At 38.6% G+C, this 11,665-nt stretch overlaps 1 pseudogene; it reads left to right on the top strand.

Moving 5' to 3' along the window:
* Positions 1-10,443: 10,443 nt before the first annotated feature.
* On the top strand, positions 10,444-11,217 carry LOC129491602 (quinone oxidoreductase-like protein 2; annotated as a pseudogene).
* The last annotated feature ends 448 nt before the right edge of the window (positions 11,218-11,665 follow it).

Genomic DNA, 11,665 nt, shown 5'->3' with positions numbered 1-11,665 from the left:
GTGAATTTGGTAGCTCCATAGTCATCAGAGTCAGGCTTTTTCTCAGTTTTAGCTCTTGTATCCCAGCATGTGCTGCCATCGTGAAGGTCACCTCATAGTCTTAGGAGGTTATTGATCTTCGAGCTGTCATGTTCAAGTTACAGAACACAGGAAGAAAAAAGGAAGGATAACAGTGACTTACAAAGAGGCATATAGCTTCAATCAGCCTTCCCAAGAGTCCCACTGAGTGCTTCTGCTTGCATTTCATTGGCCAGAACTTACCCACTTAGCAACTGTCTGCTCTAACAGAGGCTAGGAACTGCTGTCTTTTGGTTATAATTGGAGCTTATTGTTTACAAAAAAGATCGGTGACAACTAGAGAATATAATCTCTGCCATGGCTGCATTCTTGTATAAGGGTTTACTATTTGTCACTTTGTCTCTTATTTTACTCCATGTTTCCCTTCAACACAATATCTTCACCTGTTGATTTTCACAAAATGCCACACTTCACTCCAATCTGCTCTGAAAATCCTGGCTGCCTGCTATGTTTGTTTCAGAGAAATCACTTTTGTGTGTTTGCATGGCCTTGCTGCTCTCCATCTAACTTAAATGGTCAGTCCTGCATCTGCACTCTCACAGCCAGGAGCATTCTCCTTGGAGGGCTGAGACCATGGGCAGGATTTTATTTTGTTCCTTTCCAGTTAAAGTAGTCATTTCTTGGGGGTCAGAATATAAGCTGAAAATCAGGTCTGGCTCTGCATCATTTTGATACTTCCTGGCCAAATGATGGGTGGGTAGAGGGTCTCATTTGTGCTCTGAGGTGTTCTGCAGCTGGTACTCATTGGTATCGAGTGCTCTCCCTTGCTGCTTCTGTTTCCTAGGTGGGCCACCTTTTTCTCTGCTGATCTCTTCCTGGGACTTCCAGACACAGAGCCCTCAGTAGGAGCTGCTGCTTCCAAGAAGGTACATTGAGAAAGGCAAGTGCTTCATGTTCCACATGAATATCATATAATGCTCTATGAGGCCTTGTGCAAAGATTTGGGTAACTCTATGGAATTACAGTTTAGATGGTGGAAGATGTAAACGATATGAACAACAATACTTTTCCATGGCCAAGAGAGAACCATTTGCGATGCTCAGTCTTTCAGAGGGTGTCCTCTATTGGTCCTGCGCATTAGGTTCTTTCTGTGTGAGAGCTACTTTTCTTCTGTAGCCATAGGAACTAGTTTTACACCAAAAACTATTTCCATCCTGATTCTGCCAGTAGTTTAGTTCTCCATGTTTGAGTTACTAGGAGGATAACACTCAAGAGAGTTAGTTCATAGTCACTTATAACATTCCAATTTCCACAGAAGGATCCAGAGTAGATACTCCACATTTCTCTTATTTTTCCCTTAGGTTACTGGAGTACAGATGGTATTTGGTTACATGAGTAAGTTCTTTAGTGGTGGTTTCTGAGATTTTGGTGCACCCTCACTTAAGCAGTGTACACTATACCCAGTGTATAGTCTTTTAATCGTCACCCCACTCCCACCCTTCTCCCCAAGTCCCCAAAGTCCACTGCATCATTCTTATGCCTTTGCGTCCTCATAACTTAGCTCCCATGTATCAGTGAGAACATATGATGTTTGGTTTTCAATTCCTGAGTTACTTCATTTAGAGTAATAGTCTCCAATCTTATTCAGGTTGCTTCAAATGCCATTAATTCAGTCCTCTCTATGGCTGAGTAGTATTCCATTGTATACATATACCCCACAGTTTCTTTATCCACTTGTTGATTGACGGGTATTTGGGTTGGTTCCACGATTTTGCAATTGTGAACTGTGCTGCTATAAGTATGCATGTGCAAGTATCTTTTTTGTATAATGACTTATTTTCCTTTGGGTAGATATCTAGTAGTGGGATTGCTGACTCAAATTGTAGTTCTACTTTTAGTTCTTTAAAAACCATTTTCCATAGTAGCTGTACTAGTTTACATTCCCATCAGCAGTGTAAAAATGTTCCCTGATCATTGCATCCATGCCAACATCTGCCTTTTGATTTTTTGATTATGGCCATTCTTGCCGGAGTAAGGTGGTATTGCATTGTGGTTTTGATTTGCATTTTCCTGATCATTAGTGATGTAGAACATTTTTCATGGGTTTGTTGGCCATTTGTATATCTTTTTCTGATAATTGTCGCTTAACGTCCTTAGCCCACTTTTTGATGGGACTGTTTGTTTTTTTCTTATTAATTTGTTTGAGTACATTGTAGGTTCTGGATACTAGTCCTTTGTCAGATGTATAGATTGTGAAGATTTTTTCTCACTCTGTGGGTTGTCTGTTTACTCTGCTGACTGTTGCTTTTGCCATGCAAAAGTTCTTTGATTTAATTAAGTTCAGCTATTTAGCTTGTTTTTATTGCATTTGCTTTTGGGTTCTTGGTCATGAAATCCTTGCCTAAGCCAATGTCTAGAAGGGTTTTTCCAATGCTATCTTCTAAAATTTTTATAGTTTCAGGTTTTAGATTTAAGTCCTTAATCCACCTCGAGTTGATTTTTATATAAGGTGAGAGATGAGGATGCAGTTTTATTCTCCTGCATATGGATAGCCAATTATCCCAGCATCATTTGTTGAAAGGGGTGTCCTTTCTCCACTTTATTTTTGTTTGCCTTGTCAAAGATCAGTTGGCTGCATTTGGGTTTATTTCTGGGTTCTCTATTCTGTCCTATTCATCTATGTGCCTATTTTTATACTAGTACCATGCTGTTTTGGTGACTATGGCCTTATATTATAGTTTGAAATCAGGTAGTGTGATGCCTCCAGATATTTTGTTTTTGCTTAGTCTTGCTTTGGCTATGCAGTGTCTTTTTTGGTTCCATATGAATTTTATAATTTTTTTTCTAATTCTGTGAAGAATGATGGTGGTTATTTTGATGGGGATTACATTGAAATTGTAGATTGCTTTTGGCAGTATGGTCATTTTCACAGTATTGATTCTACCCATCCATGAGCATGGGATATGTTTCCATTTACTTGTGTCATCTATAATTTATTTCAGCAGTATTTTGTAGTTTTCCTTGTAGAGGTCTTTCACCTCCTTGGTTAGGTATATTCCTAAGTGTGTGTGTTTGTGTGTTTTATGCTATTGTAAAAGGGGTTGATTTTTTTATTTGATTCTCTGCTTGTTTGCTGTTGGTGTATAGAAGACCTACTGATTTGTGTACATTAATCTTGTATCAGGAAACTTTGCTGAATTCTATTATCAGTTCTAGGAGCTTTCTGGAGGAGTCTTTAAGGTTTTTGAGGTAAACAATTATATCGCCAGCAAACAGTGACAGTTTGTTCTTTGAAACCAATGAGAACAAAGACACAATGTGCCAGAATCTCTGGGACACAGCTAAAGAAGTGTTTAAAGGAAAATTTATAGCACTAAATGCCCACAGGAGAAAGCAGGAAAGATCTAAAATCGGCACCCTAACATCAAAATTAAAAGAACTAGAGAAGAAAGAGCAAACAAATTCAAAAGCTAGCGGAAGACAATAACTAACTAAGATCAGAGCAGAACTGAAGGAGATAGAGACACGAAAAACCCTTCAAAAGAATCGATGAATCCTGGAGCTCTGGTTTTTTGAAAAGATCAACAAAATAGACCACTAGCCAGACTAATGAAGAAGAAAAGAGAGAAGAATCAAATAGACCCAATAAAAAATGATAAAGGGGATATCCCCACTGATCCCACAGAAATACAAACTACCATCAGAGAATACTATAAACACCTCTACACAAATACAATAGAAAATCTAGAAGAAATGAATAAATTCCTGGACACATACACCCTTCCAACACTAAACCAGGAAGAAGTCGAATCTCTGAATAGACCAAAAACAAGTTCTTAAATTGAGGCAGTAATTAATAGCCTACACCCAAAAAAGCCCAGGACCAGATGGATTCACAGCCAAATTCTACCAGAAGTACAAAGAGGAGCTGGTACCATTTCTTCTGAAACTATTCCAAACAATAGAAAAAGAGGGACTCCCCCCAACTCATTTTATGAGGCCAGCATCAGCCTGATACCAAAACCTGGCAGAGACACAACAAAAAAAGAAAATTTCAGGCCAATATCCCTAATGAACATTGATGCAAAAATCCTTAATAAATAATGGCAAACTGAATCCAGCAGCACATCATAAAGCTTATCCACCATGATCAAGTCAGCTTCATACCTGGGATGCAAGGCTGGTTCAATATACACAAATCAATAAACATAATCCATCACATAAACAGAACCAATGACAAAAACTACACGATTATCTCTCAATAGATGCAGAAAAGCCCTTCAATAAAATTCAACACCCCTTCATGCTAAAAACTCTCAAACTAGGTATTGATGCAATGTATCTCAAAATAATAAGAGCTATTTATGATGAACCCACAGCCAGTATCATACTGAATGGGCAAAACCTGGAAGTGTTCCCTTTCAAAACTGCACAAGACAAGGATGTCCTCTCTCACCACTCCTATTCAAAATAGTATTGACTTCCTCTTTTCCAATTTGGATGTCCTTTTTTTCTTTCTCCTGTCTGATTACTCTGGCTAGGATTTCCAGTACTATGTTGAAGAGGAGTGGTGAGAGTAGGCATCCTTGTCTTGTTCTAGTTCTCAGAGGGAATGCTTTCAACTTTTCCTCTTTCAGTATTATGTTGGCTGTGGGTTTATCATAGTTGACTTTTATTACATTGAAGTATGTCCCTTGTATGCCGATTTTGCTGAGAGTTTTAAACATAAAGTGACACTAGATTTTGTCGAATGCTTTTTCTGCATCTGTTGAGATGATCACGTGATTTTTGTTTTTAATTCTGTTTATATGGTGTATCACATTTATTGACTTGCATATGTTAAACCATCCCTGCATCCCTGATATGAAACTCACTTGATCTTGGTGGATTATCTTTTTGATATGTTGTTGGATTCAGTTAGTTATTTTGTTAAGAATTTTAGCGTCTGTGTTCATCAGGGATGTCGGACCGTGGTTTTCTTTTTTGGTAATGTCCTTTCCTGGTTTTGGTATTAGGGTGATGCTGGCTTCATAGAATGAATTAAGAGGGTTCCCTCTTTATCTTATGAAATAGTGTCAAAAAGATTGGTACCAATTCTTCTTTGAATATCTGGTAGAATTCTGCTGTGAATCCATCTGGTCCCGGACTTCTTTTTTGTTGGTAATTTTATGACCATTTCAATCACACTGCTTGTTATTGGTCTGTTCAGGGTATCTAATTCTTCCTGATTTAAGCTAGGGCAGTTGTATTTTTCCAGAAACTTATCCATCTCTTTTAGGATTTCTAGTTTATGTGCATAAAGATTTTCATAGTAGCCTTGAATGATCTTTTTTATTTCAGTGATGTCAGTTGTAGTATCTTCCATTTCATTTCTTTTTTTTTATTATTATACTTTAAGTTTTAGGGTACATGTGCACAATGTGCAGGTTTGTTACATATGTATCCATGTGCCATGTTGGTGTGCTGCACCCATTAACTCGTCATTTAGCATTCGGTATATCTCCTAATGCCGTTTCATTTCTTAATGAGGTTATTTGGAATTTCTCTCTTCTTGGTTAATTTTGCTAATGGTGGCTCATGCCTGTAATCCCAGCACTTTGGGAGGCCAAGGCAGGTAGATCATGAGATCAGGAGCTTGAGACAATCCTGGCCAACATGGTGAAACTCCGTCTCTACTAAAAATACAAAAATTAACTGGGCGTGTGTGCTACTCAGGGGTCTGAGGCAGGAGAATCGCTTGAACCTGGGAGGCAGAGACCGCAGTGACCTGAGATCGCATCACTGCATTCCAGCCTGGGTGACAGAGTGAGACTCTGTCTCAAAAAAAAAAAAAAAAAAAATGTGTATTCTACAGTTGTTGGATGAAATGTGCTGTGTATATCTCTTAAGTCATACACTGTTGGTAGGAATGTAAATTAGTACAACACTCTATATATGGAAACTGAAGCTGTTGGTGCCAACAGGAAACAAGACCTTTAGGAAATCTTGACATTTATGAGATGTATGGAAGATAAACTCATGTAAGTCATTGAAAACCAATGGTCTTTAGCACATATTTTTGTCATTTACACTATCTTTGAACACTTATGGCATAAATGGCAAGCTCTTAATAGTTTGTTTCAATTTTTAAATTATGGCAAAATACACATGACATGAAATTTACCATCCTAGCCACTTTTAGCTGTACAGTTTAGTGGTATTAAATACATTCATAATGTTTTGCAACCATCACCATCATCCATCTCCATAATTCTTTTTATCTTGTCAAACTGAAATCCTATGCCCATTAAACAAAAAGTTCCTGTTTCACCTCCCCTGAAGCCTGTGGCAACCACCATTTTACTTTTTGTTTCTCTGATTTTGTCTATTCTAAGTACCTAATATAAGCAGAGACATACAGTTTGTCTTTTTGTGATTGGCTTACTTGACTTAGCATAATATCCTCAAGTTTCATCCATGTGGTAGCATATTACAGAATTTCCTTCCTTTTAAAAGCAGAATAATATTCCATTGTGTGTGTGTGTGTATCTATCTATATATCACATTTTGCTTATCCATCATCTGTTAATGGACACTTTGGGGTTGCTTTTACATTTTAGGTATTGTGAATACTGCTATGAACATGGTCAAGACTCTGCTTTTAATTCTTTAGGATATATACATAGAAGTGGAATTGCTGTATCATATGGTAATTCTGTTTTTAATTTTTTGAGGGACCATCATATTGTTTTCCATACTGTTTTTCCATGGCTGTACCATTTTATACACAATGATTCCAATTTCTGCACATCCTCACCAACACTTGTTATTTTCTATCTTTTTGATAGTAATTATGCCAACGAGTATGAGGCAACTACCTCATTGTGGTTTTGATTTGCATTTCCTAAATGATTAGTAATGTTGAAGACTTTTTCAAGTACTTATTGGCTATTCATGCATCTTCTTTGAATAAATGCCTATTTAACTCCTTTGACTATTTGTAAATTGTTTTTATGTTGAGTTTTAGGAGTTCTTTATATACTCTGGAGACCAACCCTTCGTCGGGTATGATTTGCAAGTATTTTCTCTCATTCTGTGGGTTATCTTTTTACTCTTTTGATAATAAATTTTGATGCACAAATTTAAAACATTTTGAATGAAGTTTAATTTATCTAGTTTTGTTTCTTTTGTTGCCTGTGTCTTTTTTGTTATATCTAAGAAATATTTGCAAAATCCAGTGTTGTGAAGCTTTTGCCCTATGTTTTTTTCCTAAGAGTTTTATTGTTTTAAGTCTTGCATTTAGGTGTTTAATCCATTTGGGGTTAATTTTTGTGCATGGTGTTTGGTAAGTGTTCAAATTATACTCTTCCATATTAAAAGAGTATACTTCCAATCTCACATATTTTTGTCATTCTTGTTCTTCAATGGACAAGAGAAGCTATCTTCTTGGTAAAGAAAAAATATAAATTTATGAGTTTAGCTCAAATAGCCCATTCTTTCTGGCTTTCCCCAGCTCCTTTTACTTTACGTATCTATCCTCAGCTCTCAGCCAACCCTCTGTTACTTGGCTTGTAGATCCCTCTTATGATTATTCTTTATGTCCTTAAAGATGTGCAATCTGCTTGCAATTTTTATAATCTTTACAAATGGAGTCATATTGGGCATAATCTGGATCCCTTCCAAATATTGTGTAGATCTAGCTATTAACTTTATGTTTTATGTTTTTTGGTTGTTGTTGCTAACATTTATAAATAAGCTTATAAAAATTATTAGTTATTTCTCTTAGCAAAATTACAGGAAGGAATCATTAACTATATACTGCTAAAATAGATTGTCTTAATAAGAAATATCCAAGAAAGGAGTTAATTAAAGTAATAATCATGTCTTTGGACAAGACAATTGAGAGAAGATATACAGGAGGTGGAAATGGTTCAGTGCCAGAAAAAGCTCCAGGCTAGTAACTAGAAAGTGGCACTTACTTTTGCTCCTAAATTTAATCCCATCAGATACTCTCCTGTGCAGAACTGTCCAGTAAACTGTCAGCCACGAACTTCATACCTTCTCTCTCACTGTGTTGTTTGCCTTTTTTTATGATTAGCAGATGGAATGTTCAATTAACTGTAGAGCTAATATTACAGAAAACAATTGTCCAAAAAGTAGAGGACTCCCTTGAGCCCTAATAAGAAAGCAAAGATGAATAGCCAAGCTGCACATACATCCCAAGTTCTTTGGAATTGGGTTTATTAACAGAAACTGAAATATACAGAAGCAGTATCAACAGTGTGTACCTCTGTTCTTCTTACACTTTAGGGCAACACATAGAGATCTAGCAGCACCAGACATCCACTTCCATTAGAGGGAGCCTGGTTGTGTGGTTGGGAAGTTGCCTGCTTGGGGAAAATCAGATCCTGTGCTGGCTTAATCAAGGGCACGGTAAAGGATCAAGAGGTAGATCTTTGGTCCTGGTCCTGTTTCACCACCTCAGCACCAGGTTAGGGGAGCACCAGCCATTCCATAGGCCTGGTCGGGGGTGGCAGCACTGTGCATTGAAGATTCATTGGTCTGATCCACCACCTCAGCATTCTATTGGGATTGATTGTCTTTAGCACTCAGTTCCATTTATTTCTTTGTTGCTCTACAGTTTTCTCTCTGAGCAGCCAACCTGTAAAATCAGACTATATATATATATATATATATATCAATCAGCAAATTTTTGGAGGGGGACAAATTAACTCTTCTCTTTATGACCCCTCTTACAATTTCTGTAAGTACTCAAGCAACTGTACACTGGGGACTGAGAGAAAAGAATTCTTGGAACATCACTGTCCCTTCCATGGGGTACTGAAGGTCATAGTGAGACTGCTTTACAACACAAGAGAGACTTGATTTTCAAGGAAATTTCAAGCTGGTTTAAAGGATGCTGCTTTTTTTATTTTTTTTTATTATAATCATGCTGCTATAAAGACACATGCACACATATGTTTATTGCGGCACTACTTACAATAGCAAAGGATGCGTCTTTAATAAAGTGTTTGCATTTTTCACTTTGTAGCAGTAGCTCTTCAAGAGTCCCAGCTCTTAGCAAACCCATTTGCCAAGCACTTTAAAGTTTACATAGCTAAAATTAATAGGTGCTTACTAAGCTCTAGGCACACAATGGGGGCACTGCCATTATGTTTATTTTACAGATAAGAAATGAAGTCTCTGAAAAATTAGCTTACTCAAGGTAATATTGCTAATAAAGTGGTTGAACTGCAGTTCAAGCCCTAGTAGATACACCTGGACCTCAAGCTTGCTGAAACCATAGCTTGTGAAAATACAAAACCTTGCACCTAGAATTATGCTAATTTTCAGGAGTCTTACATTGCAATGGCTTTTTAGCTCCTTCTGAATTCTTATCATATGTTATCATATGTTGACCCAGATATGAAATTCACATCTCTTTAGTTTTACTCCATATCGTCCATAGAAAGCATTGATTTATTGAGGGCTGCACAGTGGAGTCTGAGGAGAAGTTTACAATACTGTGAAACAGATGACTTAATTCTCGACGTAGGTGCTACCCATTTGAAAATATCTGCCCTTTGCTTTGCCACTGCGAAGAACCTCTACCCATCTCAGCCTTTCTTGCCTTATTGGCCTCTCCTTTCTTCTCTTCCTTTCTCTCCTTTCTGTAACTTCCTTTAAGGAGCAGGCAAGAAAGCAAGAAAAACAACAAAACAACTTCCCTTCTTTTTATATTTTTTAAATCGAGCAACTTTTCCTTCTCTGAAGCTTTACTGTCAGTCAAAGCCAAGGCCCTCAATATCTCACCTTCTATCTCAAGTACTTATAAGCATATTCACCCCCTTCCTTTCTTCCTCAAAAAGTAGTCATATGACGAGATGAATTCAAACATTCTTATGTGCATGATCAGTAGATGAAATACTCAATTAACCATAGAGTTTGAGGACTCATGCCCTACACCAAACTTCTTCTCTGCATGGACAGCGACCTTGTTCTGTCCCATCTAAAAGCCTTTCAGGATGGAAAATTCAGGAAGGAAATGAAGAAGCTGGGAAAAAGAAGAGAAGGGGAATGTATGTAGAAGGGGTCTGTTTTTTATTCTTCATGTTTTAGGGACTTGCTTTGCTTGTGGTCTTCTGAAATGCAAATTAAAAGGTTTATTTTTCTTAAAAATACCTGTCTTCTTTTACTACCTGTTAAACTCCTTCTCGCCACTTGTTTTTCTTTTACCTTAATTCAGATAATGACCTCAAAAACACAAAGAGCAAAAATATTTGTGAAAGGAGTGGATTTGGGGATAGGAGAGCAGGAAATCCTTTCCTTTAACCATCCTGTGTGCTACAACTGATAGGAATATAAAATAAAAGTTTTCTTACATCTTTTTTGAGAGTAGAGGAGAATGAGTTGAAATGTCCAGTGGGCCCCTCGCTCGGCCTGACCATGGCAGAGGTGCTCTGCAGACAGTGCCACCTAGGGCGTGGGTCTCCAGGAGAGCAGGACAGGGCAGCGGCTGGCACTATCGGCCAGCGGCCGGCACTACCGTGCCGCGATTTGCGCAGAGCTGAAGTAGTCCCTGACTATCGAAGAGGTGGCCCCCGCCCCGTTGGGCCTCACGAGGACCTGTGGCAGATTCCAGAAAAGGTCTCCCTACAAGAAGCTGCTGTCCTCCGTATAACTTACGGCACTGCGATTTTTGCTCTTGAGCATTGGGCCCGTACCCAGCCTGGAGAAATTGTTTTAGTGACGGCAGCAGCTGGAGCCACAGGCTTGCAGTGATGTGGCAACAAATTTCTTCAGGCCAAGGTAATATAGCTGCTGCTGGAAGTGACGAGAAGTGCAGGCTGGCGGTGCAGAGGGGTGCGCAGTCCAGCGTGAACTACAGTCAGGGCAGCCTGAAGGATGCAGTGAGGAAGCTGCCTGGCATGTGAGGGCAGGATTGTGGTAGTGGGATTTGCTGGAGGAAACATTCCTTCTGTACCAGCCAACCTTCTGCGCCTGAAGAATATCTCTGCTAGGGGCCTGTACTGTGGTCAATACAAAGAAATGAACTTTCCCGTCTTCTCCAAGAGCCTATCTTCAGTGCTTCAGTACTGCCAGCAAGGGCGCATCCAACCGTATGTAGGAATGGTTTTCAGGCTGGATGAGGTCAATGATGCCTTCCTTCATGTGATACAGGGGAAATCCGTGGGCAAGGTTCTTCTCGCTCTTAAATAAATCCTCGCCTGAGCAGCAAAGTAAACATGTCCAGATCAAAACTCCACATCTTTCCCCAAAACCTGATTTCCCTTCTGTGTTTCCAAAGGTGTTACCACTTTCCTTAGTAATCCAGGTTTAAAATCTTGGAGTCACCTTTGATTCTGTCTACTAATTGCTCCTAATTAATATGATTATATAGTTTATTGTCCAAACCTTTTTGAGAGTAAAAGGGTACCATTAGTAATTACATCAGGAAAACATATCCCAGGCAAACCAGGATGTATGATCAGCCTACTCGATGAATTATGAAATGCAGTGATTGCCGAGTTCTGTCATTCCCACCTCTAAGATATCTCTTACGTCCATATCCGCATTTCCATTCTGACTAATTAAGCCTCAACTACTGTCACCAGTGACCTTCTAACTGCTTTTCCTACCTTTAAACTACCTTCACCCCCTCCATTCT

This window comes from Symphalangus syndactylus, chromosome 10 (genome assembly GCF_028878055.3).
Source record: "Symphalangus syndactylus isolate Jambi chromosome 10, NHGRI_mSymSyn1-v2.1_pri, whole genome shotgun sequence".
Taxonomy (NCBI): domain Eukaryota; kingdom Metazoa; phylum Chordata; class Mammalia; order Primates; family Hylobatidae; genus Symphalangus; species Symphalangus syndactylus.
The sequence above is the reverse complement of the archived record's forward strand: the minus strand, read 5'-3'. Positions and strand labels throughout refer to the sequence as shown.